Source organism: Pseudophryne corroboree, chromosome 2 (assembly GCF_028390025.1).
Source record: "Pseudophryne corroboree isolate aPseCor3 chromosome 2, aPseCor3.hap2, whole genome shotgun sequence".
In the NCBI taxonomy this organism is placed as follows: domain Eukaryota; kingdom Metazoa; phylum Chordata; class Amphibia; order Anura; family Myobatrachidae; genus Pseudophryne; species Pseudophryne corroboree.
This window is the reverse complement of record NC_086445.1, coordinates 554,896,567-554,906,507: the sequence shown is the minus strand read 5'-3', so window position 1 is coordinate 554,906,507 and position 9,941 is coordinate 554,896,567. Positions and strand designations below refer to the sequence as shown.

At 43.3% G+C, this 9,941-nt stretch overlaps 1 pseudogene; it reads right to left on the bottom strand.

Annotated features, from left to right (window-relative positions):
• Window positions 1-8,273: 8,273 nt before the first annotated feature.
• Window positions 8,274-8,392, bottom strand: LOC135052326 (5S ribosomal RNA; annotated as a pseudogene).
• Window positions 8,393-9,941: the final 1,549 nt, after the last annotated feature.

The window sequence follows — 9,941 nt, the reverse complement described above, 5'->3', positions numbered from 1 at the left end:
ACAAAAAAAAATGATTTTGTTTCCCACTCCACTCAGCACAGTTACCAGAACTAAAGGCACTATCAAAAGCATGCCTATTGGCAGAAAGAAAAAAATGTAAATGTATACACAGATAAATATGTTCTTGGTGTGGTGCACAATTTGAGGGACTTATGGAAACAAAAGACCTTATTATTATTATGCTTTATTTATATGGCGGCACAAGGGATATGCAGCGCTCAGTTTAACAAACAGGCAATGCAAGAAAAAAGTGACTAACAGTTCAAGACAATATAGGGCAGTGCTGTCTGAATCAGCAGACAATACTGATATATGAGTTTTAGGGTGGCAGAAAACCAAGGGATTTAGTGCCATTGAAGGGAGTATGGAGTAAAAGATGGTGTAAGTAAGAGAAGGAATGGCACACAAGGGAATAGAACCATGCTAGTGAGAACTTACTGATGGTAATTTCACGACTTCAACAGGCAACTCAATTGCATATGCAGAAGTAGTAAAAAAATGTTGCTAGAAGCTATACAATTACCATCCCAGATTGCTGTCAAATGCTAAACCTATATGACCACACATGATGAAATTACTAAAAGGAAACCATAAAACCGATATTGCAGCAAAAAAAGAATGAGAGACTGTATAGGATAGAGTGAATATAAGCACCCTGTTTGTTATGTAGCTAAGCTAGTTGGATCTGGTTTTGTGTTGATATTTTCTAATAGGTTGTTGACGTATGTCAATCAAACATTATCCAATAGGGAGTGGTTAGGTAGGCGGGTTAAATTAGTTTATTTAAGTGTGTGCAGAGGAATTCAAATTCCTCTTGCCATTTTGTGATCCCTGGACTGGTAAAGTATTTGGTATCACTCTGCAGGCGTTTCATAAACTGTTAATGTTTTAAATCAGATTTTATCCCTTTATAATATTATTGCATTTCACTTAGCTTAATTATATATTATTGGTTTGCTTTATTTAGTTAAAGTAATTTTATTTAAAAGTTTAAAAGTTTCTTTTGTGAGGTAAATTTGGGGTTAAGATTTTTGGTAGTGTTTCTGCTGCCACTGAATTGCCTCAAGGATTTAACATGCCTCGCCCCCGCCGCAGTGCGCCCCCTCCCCGCCGCTTGGTTGAGGCAGCCAAGCCTCTCTCTGCCGCCCCTGCCTCTCCGGCGGTGAGGGGAGCGTGGCGTTTCTCTGTCAGTGGATCCGGTCACGCGACTCCCAGCCCTCGCACGGCTCCCAGCGCTCGTGCGGCCCCGTCAGAGGAAGTGGTGAGGAGTCACCCGCCTCCCTCCCTCTCTCCCTCAGTGCTGAGGGCCTTGCTGTCGGGAGCGACGGACAGCCCTGCGAGCACACCCCGCCGGCCATCCTCAGTATTAAGCAGCGGGTCCGGTGCATCGGCACCCGCTGCCACAAGCCCCGCCCCCGTTTCCATGACAGCAGACCCGGTGGCCGTTAGCCCCTCTCCCACAGCTTCAGGAGCTGGGGAGGAGAGCGCGGCTACAGGGACAGATAGGCAGCCATTAGGGCCCCAGGGGAGAGGCAGCATATTAGCCTCTCCCATAACAGGAATAAATAATAATGTAATGAATCAGGTGGGGGCAGCAAGGGGTATAATGAGTTCCCCAGGACCTGCAGTGGCAGGTTTGGATCTGACAGGGAAATTGATTGCAATCCCCCCCCCCTCCCCCTCTTTCCCATCAATTTCATGTCCAGGCAGAATTTCAACCCCAGCAAGTGTCATGGTCCCCGTATTTCAGTCAAGAGGCCCAGCAAAATGTTGTGCATTTGCCTTTAACAAGGCAGCAGCATTTATTTAACCCTCAATATCCCCAGCAGTTAAGTCATATCAGCCATATGCATTCCCGCAGTTTATGCAGTTTTCGCCCCCCCCGCAGGCAGTCCCCCAATATGGGCATTGGTTGCAGCCTACGCCTATTGAATTGATGGGCGCTCATCAGGTAGGGCTGCCGCCCCTGCCCCAAGTTCCTCCACCAGCTAGACCTCCATCACCAAGGCAGTCAGAGAGTCATCCAAACGTGCACTCTGAAGCATGGGCACCGTCGGTAGCGGCCGATGGGTCAGACAGGGCTGGTCAAGCAGGAAGTAATGCTGTCTTATTGAGTCCGCAGGTTTTAACATCTCACACAGCTTCGTTGGATTTGTCAGCAGTCGGCAGGATTTCACTTGATCAGCAATCATCAATTCAAGCTGCGGCAGGCGCGTCGCACAACGTGGGACAAGAGGTCGCAGGAGACGCAGGCGAAGGTCCTTCTACATCAGGAGCTGGTGAGATAAATCTAGAAATTCAGCTTAGCGTAAATTTTTCTCATTCTGACGAATTATCCGATACGTCTAGCTCGCTGGAGAATCCGCGTAAATTTATGCGGACATTCGTTCAGCATCTTAGGGGAAAGCGTAAAGGTTCAAAGGGAAAGCGCAGTTTAGCGGGCAGTTCGGCTCCAGATGCGTCAGGTGATAGTGTGCATTGCGCAAATACGGCAATATTGAGAGGAGTTAGGTCTAAGGTGAGGGAGCGTATAAAGGAAGGACGTTTCGTAGATATGTTCGCAATTACACACGATGCTAAAAAAGCTTTAGATACAGCAAAGGCTGGGGGGCTGGTGGCAGAAGAGGCAAGGAGGAGTTATCCTAATTGGCTTGCGGGGATGTATATTTTTGCGGCTTGTTATATAGAATCTCGTCCATCAGAGTTTCTCAACGTACTTAAGTATCTGCATCTTATACATAATATGTTTCTGACGGCTAGGCATAATGTTTGGCGTCAGTACGATGAATTATTAGGGAAGAAACAAGATGGTCAGAAATGACTAAGTTTAGGTTTTAAGGATGTGGAGGTATGGTTAGAGGTAACTCAAAGTAATAGGCCTTTCGCGGAGTCGGCGGGTCGTAGACAGCCCTTTCAGTTTAGACCAGGCTTTAACACAGCAGGAAGAGGGAAATGTTACGCGTTCAATAACGTGCAATGCAATAGAGGAACAACATGTCGATATAGGCACGTCTGCATGCTGTGTGGTGGAGGTCACGCAGCAAAAGATTGCAACAGGCCCGCAACTCAATCAGTGGGTAGAGGGGAGCAGAGGGCCGTTAATAGGTAAAGCAGAGTCACCAGTAAATGTAGTAGTCTTGGAGCGATGGTTAGGCCGCTATCCTCTTAGGGAGGAGGCGGCATTTTTGCTGCAAGGTTTTAAGTTCGGTTTTAATTTGCCAATCGTTAGGCCAGTATTAGTTTTAGCCAGAAGGAATTTTAAATCAGTTAGAGATTACCCAGAAGTAGTAAGAGCCAAAATTGCTGCTGAGGTTAGTTTGGGGCGTATGTGTGGACCTTTTAAAAGTCCGCCTTTAGCTGATTTTTGTGTTTCACCATTGGGTGTAGTTCCAAAGAAGGAGCCGGGTAAATTTCGGATAATTCAGCACCTTTCCTATCCGGAAGGAGGCTCAATAAATGAGGCTCTGGACCCTTCTTTGTGTAGCATAAAGTATCAGTCTTTTGAAGAAGCCGTTGCTATGGTTCAAGGTTTTGGTGTGGGCGCTATGTTAGCAAAAGTGGATATAGAATCGGCTTTTAGATTGTTGCCGCTACATCCTGATTCATTCAAATACATGGGTTTCAAGCTTGAAGGTCAGTTTTATGTTGATAGGTGTTTGCCTATGGGCTGTTCAATTTCGTGTTCTTACTTTGAATGTGTTAGTTCATTTTTACAGTGGTGTGTAAAGGCCGGCACCGGTCAGACAGGAGTCGCCCATTATTTGGATGATTTTTTGTTGGCAGGTCCTGCAGGTAGCTCAGCATGTCATGAATTGTTGTTTTCGGTTCAAGCTCTTTTTTCAGTAATGGGTGTACCCATAGCTAAGGAAAAAACGGAGGGGCCTGTGACCCGTTCATCTTATCTAGGTATAGAAATTGATACTGAAGCAGGCCTTTGTAGATTGCCAGCGGAAAAAGTGAGTGGTTTAAGGAGTTTATTGGAGAATTTTATTTCTGCAAAAAAGATGAATTTGAAACAGGTCCAATCACTTCTTGGGTTATTACATTTTTCATGTAGGGTCATTCCGATGGGAAGGGTTTTTAGTTGTAGGTTAGAAAAAGCCACCGCAGGGGTTAAGAGATCCCACCATTTTGTATAACATTTCATTGAAATGGAAAGAAGATTGTAAGGTTTGGTTAGAATTTTTGAGAGATTTTAATGGGGTCCACATTTGGTTGCAATAAGAGGTAAACAACCGTGAACTGCAATTTTTCACAGATGCATCCAGGTCCCTAGGTTTCGTTGCATATTTTGAAGGTGAATGGTGTGCGGAAGCTTGGCCTGAAGAATGGCGCGTGAAAGGGCTTACTGATAGCATGCTTTTGCTTGAGCTTTTTCCAATCATTGTTGCGGTTGAGATCTGGGGCTATAAGCTCAGTAATCAAAGGGTTTTGTTTTGGTGCGATAATCTAGGGGTAGTTCAAGCGATCAACAATCAAAAGTCTTTGTGCTCTCATTCGTTGAAGTTGTTGAGGCATTTAACCCTTAGGTGTCTACAGAAGAATATAGAGTTGAATGCTAGGCATGTACCTGGGGTTAGGAACAAGACAGAGGATGCTGTGTCCCGTTTCCAATGGGATAGATTTAGAGCATTAGCTCCAATGGCTAGATTGGAGGGTTTGTCATGTCCTGAATTTGTACGGCAGATCATCAAACCGGCATGAAAGCGTTAGCATTGAAGGCATTGGCCCCTGGGATGTTGAGATCGTATTCTACAGCTTGGAATGATTGGCAGGCGTACATGAATTCGGACGGTAGGGGTAAGAGTGTTCAGGATGCTATTTTGGCTTTGTATGGTTAGGACATGAAAGGGGCCGGTCTAAAGCAGCTATGTCAGGTGCTTTGGCAGGAATTTTGTATTTTTCACGTTTAGAAGGGTTGATCGACCCAACTAAATCTTTTATGCTATCAAAAGCGATGAAAGGGTGGGCTAGAGAGCAAGCAAATATAAGCGATGAGCGTAGGCCAATTGACATCGGGCTTTTGAGAGATCTAATTATTGCTGTTTCAGGTATTGCGATAGGAGATTTTGAGGTTAACCTTTTTAGTTTAGCATTTGCATTGGCCTTTTTCGGTGCCTTAAGAGTAGGTGAATTAGTTGCAAAGAACAAGGGTTCAGTTGATTAGGAGCGATAAGATTCTTATTAAAATACACCGGTCCAAAACGGATCAGATTGGAAGAGGTAAAAGGATTTATGTTCCTATGCATTTGGAACCGAGCATCTGCCCAGTAAGATTAGCTGAGGCCTACGGACGAATTTGTCCGAAAGGGGGGGAGCAGTGGTTGGTCCATAGAGATCTGAATCCTTTATCTAAATTTCAATTCACAAGTATTTTTAATAAGTGTTTAATAGCACTGGGCCTTCCATTAGAGCATTACGGGATGCATTCTTTCAGGATAGGAGCAGCGACTTGTGCAGCAGCTACAGGCTCTTCCAAAGAAGAGATTAAGAGGTTGGGACGGTGGAAGTCAGATGCTTACAAGCACTATGTTAGAGGGGATAAGTTGCATTCAAAGAGGCATCCTGCGAGTTTGTTATTTAGGAAACCCAGGGCCCTAACCTACCCGCCATTAAAGGGGGATTGGAGTTCTTTTCACCTTTTCCCTCACAAAAATTTTTGAGGTTTGGTGTTGTTCACCTCCATCTGGGTCGCCAAAATAACTAAGTTTTCTCCTTCCCTGTTTTTAAAAGGTTGTTGCATCATAATTTAAATAAAAATTTCTTTGTTTTGCTGTTTTTTCTGCAGGTTTTTTGACATTGTCAAGCCGGGTGTGGATTGTGGGTCATTCATATGTGTATTGGACCAGCAGGCACAAGGCATCTAAGTCGTTCCTTTTTAAAGTGAGGTGGATAGGTCTAAGGGGAATGAGATGGAGCAATTTATTGAGTGTGCTCTGGGATTTTGAAAAGAATTGGGGTGCCCCTCATTGTTTGTTGATACATTTAGGGGGCAATGATTTAGGTACTTGTAAGGGTATAGAGTTAATTAACAACATAAAGAAGGATTTTCAATTGATTACGGAACATTGGCCGTTGGTTAAGGTGGTGTGGTCAGAAGTGGTACCACGTAGATTTTGGAGGGGCACCCAAGGGGGAGCAGCATTAGATAAAGTGAGAAAGAAGCTCAATGCTGCAACCTCCAGATTTGTTATTAGTTTAATGGGGAAAGTGGTTAAGCACCCAGATCTGCATTACGAAAGGGTAGATTTATATAGATTAGATTTGTCTGAGACTGGTTTGGAGTTGTTTGTCACAGCATTATTGAAAGGTTTAAACGAATTTTGAAGGTTAGGTTTATTGGTGGCGGTTTCGTAGTCTTGAGTCTTCGAATGTGGCGGAAAGCAGTGCTATTCGGCGGCTCAATTTAGCGCAGCAGAGCTTGGCTAGCATTTCCCCTTTGAGAAAGGCGAGTCGGTCACTACCTCAGGGGAGGACCAGGTCACCATCTTAAGGAGGGACCAGCACTGTGCTAATTAAGGGGAGATGGTTCAACCCAGGATGGATTGCGCAAGGGGCGGAAACTCCGCCCCATTTGTTTAAAGATTCAAAAGTTTTAAGCCATGGCCGAGTTGGCACTGCTTTTTGCGCCACCGGTGATTAACAATTCTGATTCAAATTTAATACATTTGGCTGTGACCTCCATTTTTCCAAATTATACAGTTGTACGTGTCATTATTTCTAGGTTATGGTTCTAGTTTGCATAATAATAAAACATATGGGTGACTTAAAAAGAACGAGAGACTGTATAGGATAGAGTGAATATAAGCACTCTGTTTGTTATGTAGCTAAGCTAGTTGGATCTAGTTTTGTGTTGATATTTTCTAATAGGTTGTTGACGTATGTCAATCAAACATTATCCAATAGGGAGTGGTTAGGTAGGCGGGTTAGTTTAGTTTATTTAAGTGTGGGCAGAGGAATTCAAATTCCTCTTGCCATTTTGTGATCCCACCCACCCACCCAGCAAGTTAACTTCAGTAAAATTGTGTTTTTAACTGTGTTTTGAAAAAAATTTCATGTTGGAATAATAAGCTATAATTATTCCAGCAAGTGCGAGGCGCAGGGGGCGGAAAGCAGTGCTATTCGGCGGCTCAATTTAGCGCAGCAGAGCTTGGCTAGCATTTCCCCTTTGAGAAAGGCGAGTCGGTCACTACCTCAGGGGAGGACCAGGTCACCATCTTAAGGAGGGACCAGCACTGTGCTAATTAAGGGGAGATGGTTCTACCCAGGACGGATTGCGCAAGGGGCGGAAACTCCGCCCCATTTGTTTAAAGATTCAAAAGTTTTAAGCCATGGCCGAGTTGGCACTGCTTTTTTCGCCACCGGTGATTAACAATTCTGATTCAAATTTAATACATTTGGCTGTGACCTCCATTTTTCCAATTTATACAGTTGTATGTGTCATTATTTCTAGGTTATGGTTCTAGTTTGCATAATAATAAAACATATGGGTGACATAAGAGAAATTATAATAGAAAATGTTTGAAAATGTACTAATGATATACAGGGTTACTTTAAAAGAACAAAACACAGAGCGATCGGGCACAGGTGGTATAGGATGTGATAACTTATATATAGAGAAAAAAACAAAATTGGACAGTGAGTAACCCTTGTTAGTGGATAGGAAAAAACATATATTCCAATTTTTGCTATAGTATGCTGTCCTAGTTGGTGGTGTGCCCAGAGCCAGGAAGTACACAGACTTACAATGGGAGGAAAAAGAAGGCTCTTGTGTGGGCGCACTCTTACAAAGAAGTTGATACAATGTGTAAATTAGAAAATGCTTAAAACATAACTTTTATTGATAATATTAAACCAAAATTACTCATCCCTGAGAACCGTGAAAAAATAATAAAGATTTGTGGGAAATGCTAAAATGTTCTGGTCTCTTTATTACAGAGAGTGTTCGGAAAGGTTGTAGACACTGGATTGTCATACCCCCATTTCCCCTGACCAGTACAGGGTTCTGTATTGATGCGACCGGGGGGTGGTCAAAAACAGAATTTTATGGGAAAGTCAAATAACTTAGCTTAAATTAGGTAGAATGGTAATAATTGGTCACCACACTATGGATTGAATACTTGAATTAAGTACAAATACCATTTTTATAGACAGAATTAGAGGCATCAAACTGCAATCAAGAATATGGACACAGTAATGGAGAAATACCAGATAGAATTAGTGGTGATACTGCTGTTGGTGTCTCATAACACATGAAAAGGAAATTAATTCCTGCTCTACAACACCAGGTATTCGCAGGCAGTCTCCTCTCCTGATACTGACCCGGCCCAACGCTGTTTAGCTTCCAAGATCGGACGAGATCGGGCGCTGGCAGCGTGGTATGGTAGTAGAGATGTATGTGTACACCAATGAGAGTGCACCTATATAAGAAATTGAGGAGTATGAGTTTAGGAATAGATACAGGAGAGAAAAGTGACTGAATAAAAAGGGGTGAAAATATGTGGATCTGCTTTCCACGTTAGACACGGTTCAGAGATTCCCACAAATGTGGTACAATGCTCCAAGAATCGTGGATGAGAGTCCATGAAAATGAGTGAATAGAGAAATATAGGATAGGAAGTTTCCTCAAAGAAGAGACTGATGTGACGAGCTGATTGCTTCAACAAGGTAATAGGGCGGCTCGACGGCCACAAAAAATTATTATCACAAGGGACTGAAAGTCCTATTTGTATAGGGAAGGACTCCCTGGCGTCTCACCCTTTATTCTAGTGTAACTGAAAAATATGTTATATCTCACCGAGGAGAATATTATTCAGAAAGAGGCATTTCACCATGTATGATAACAAAATATAGTTATAAATAACAGAATTCAAACTCTGAACAGGTTCTCACAGCATCAGGGAGAGCATGCCTTAAACACCATGAGTAGATATAGAATATTTGAGATACGCAACAGTATAGTGCCTATAAATTGATTGCACGGTTGAAGGGTGTACAACAGTCAGACAATGAGTATAAACAAAAAATGTTTGTCGCAATATAAATGTGGGGAAGATGCAGAAAGGATTGCCTGTGTTAGAAATAGAATCATCTATCTATAATGATTTTGATGCCATGTTATCTACCTATAATTATGAGAAATATATATGGTATAGGGAATAATGCTCTGTTTAAAAACTGAGATTTTGGCCCATATTAGAGAGAAGCCCCTATACACACAAATCACAATGATATATGATGGATACAAATAGGGTTAAACAATTTCCTTAATTAAAGTGTTGCTATTTGTGGAACATGACCACAAGATAGAGGGGGCTTACGAATCTCCAATCTCTCCAGAGAGCCAGGTGAGCAGGTCAAATTTTCCTCAGGTACAGAGATGGTGCCATTAGAGGACTGTGTGAGCAGACACAAGAGCCTTCTTTTTCCTCCCATTGTAAGTCTTACTTTAAAAGAAATAGACACTTTCAGTTTTGTATAAACCAAAGTATTATTGATATAGGGGGTAATTCCAAGTTGATCGCAGCAGGAAATTTTTTTAGCAGTTGGGCAAAACCATGTGCACTGCAGGGGAGGCAGATATAACATGTGCAGAGAGAGTTAAGGTGGGTACACACTATTAGATATATCTGCAGATCAAATGATCTGCAGATATATCTATGTACGGATCGGGCAGTGTGCTGTGCATACACACAGCCCGATCCGTCGGGGGACTGACGTCATGAACTGGGCGGGCGGGCGCTCGCGCCCGCCCAGTTCACCTGTCAATCACCGCCGGCCGCCGCAGCATGTGTACGGGCGGTCGGACGACCGCCCCGTACACACACAGCGACGCGCCAATGTATCGTTAGATATATTGGCTGTCGGCTGAGCTGCGCGGCCGACGCGATACGTCTGTGAACGACGGAGTTCACAGACGTATCGCCCGTACACACTGGCCG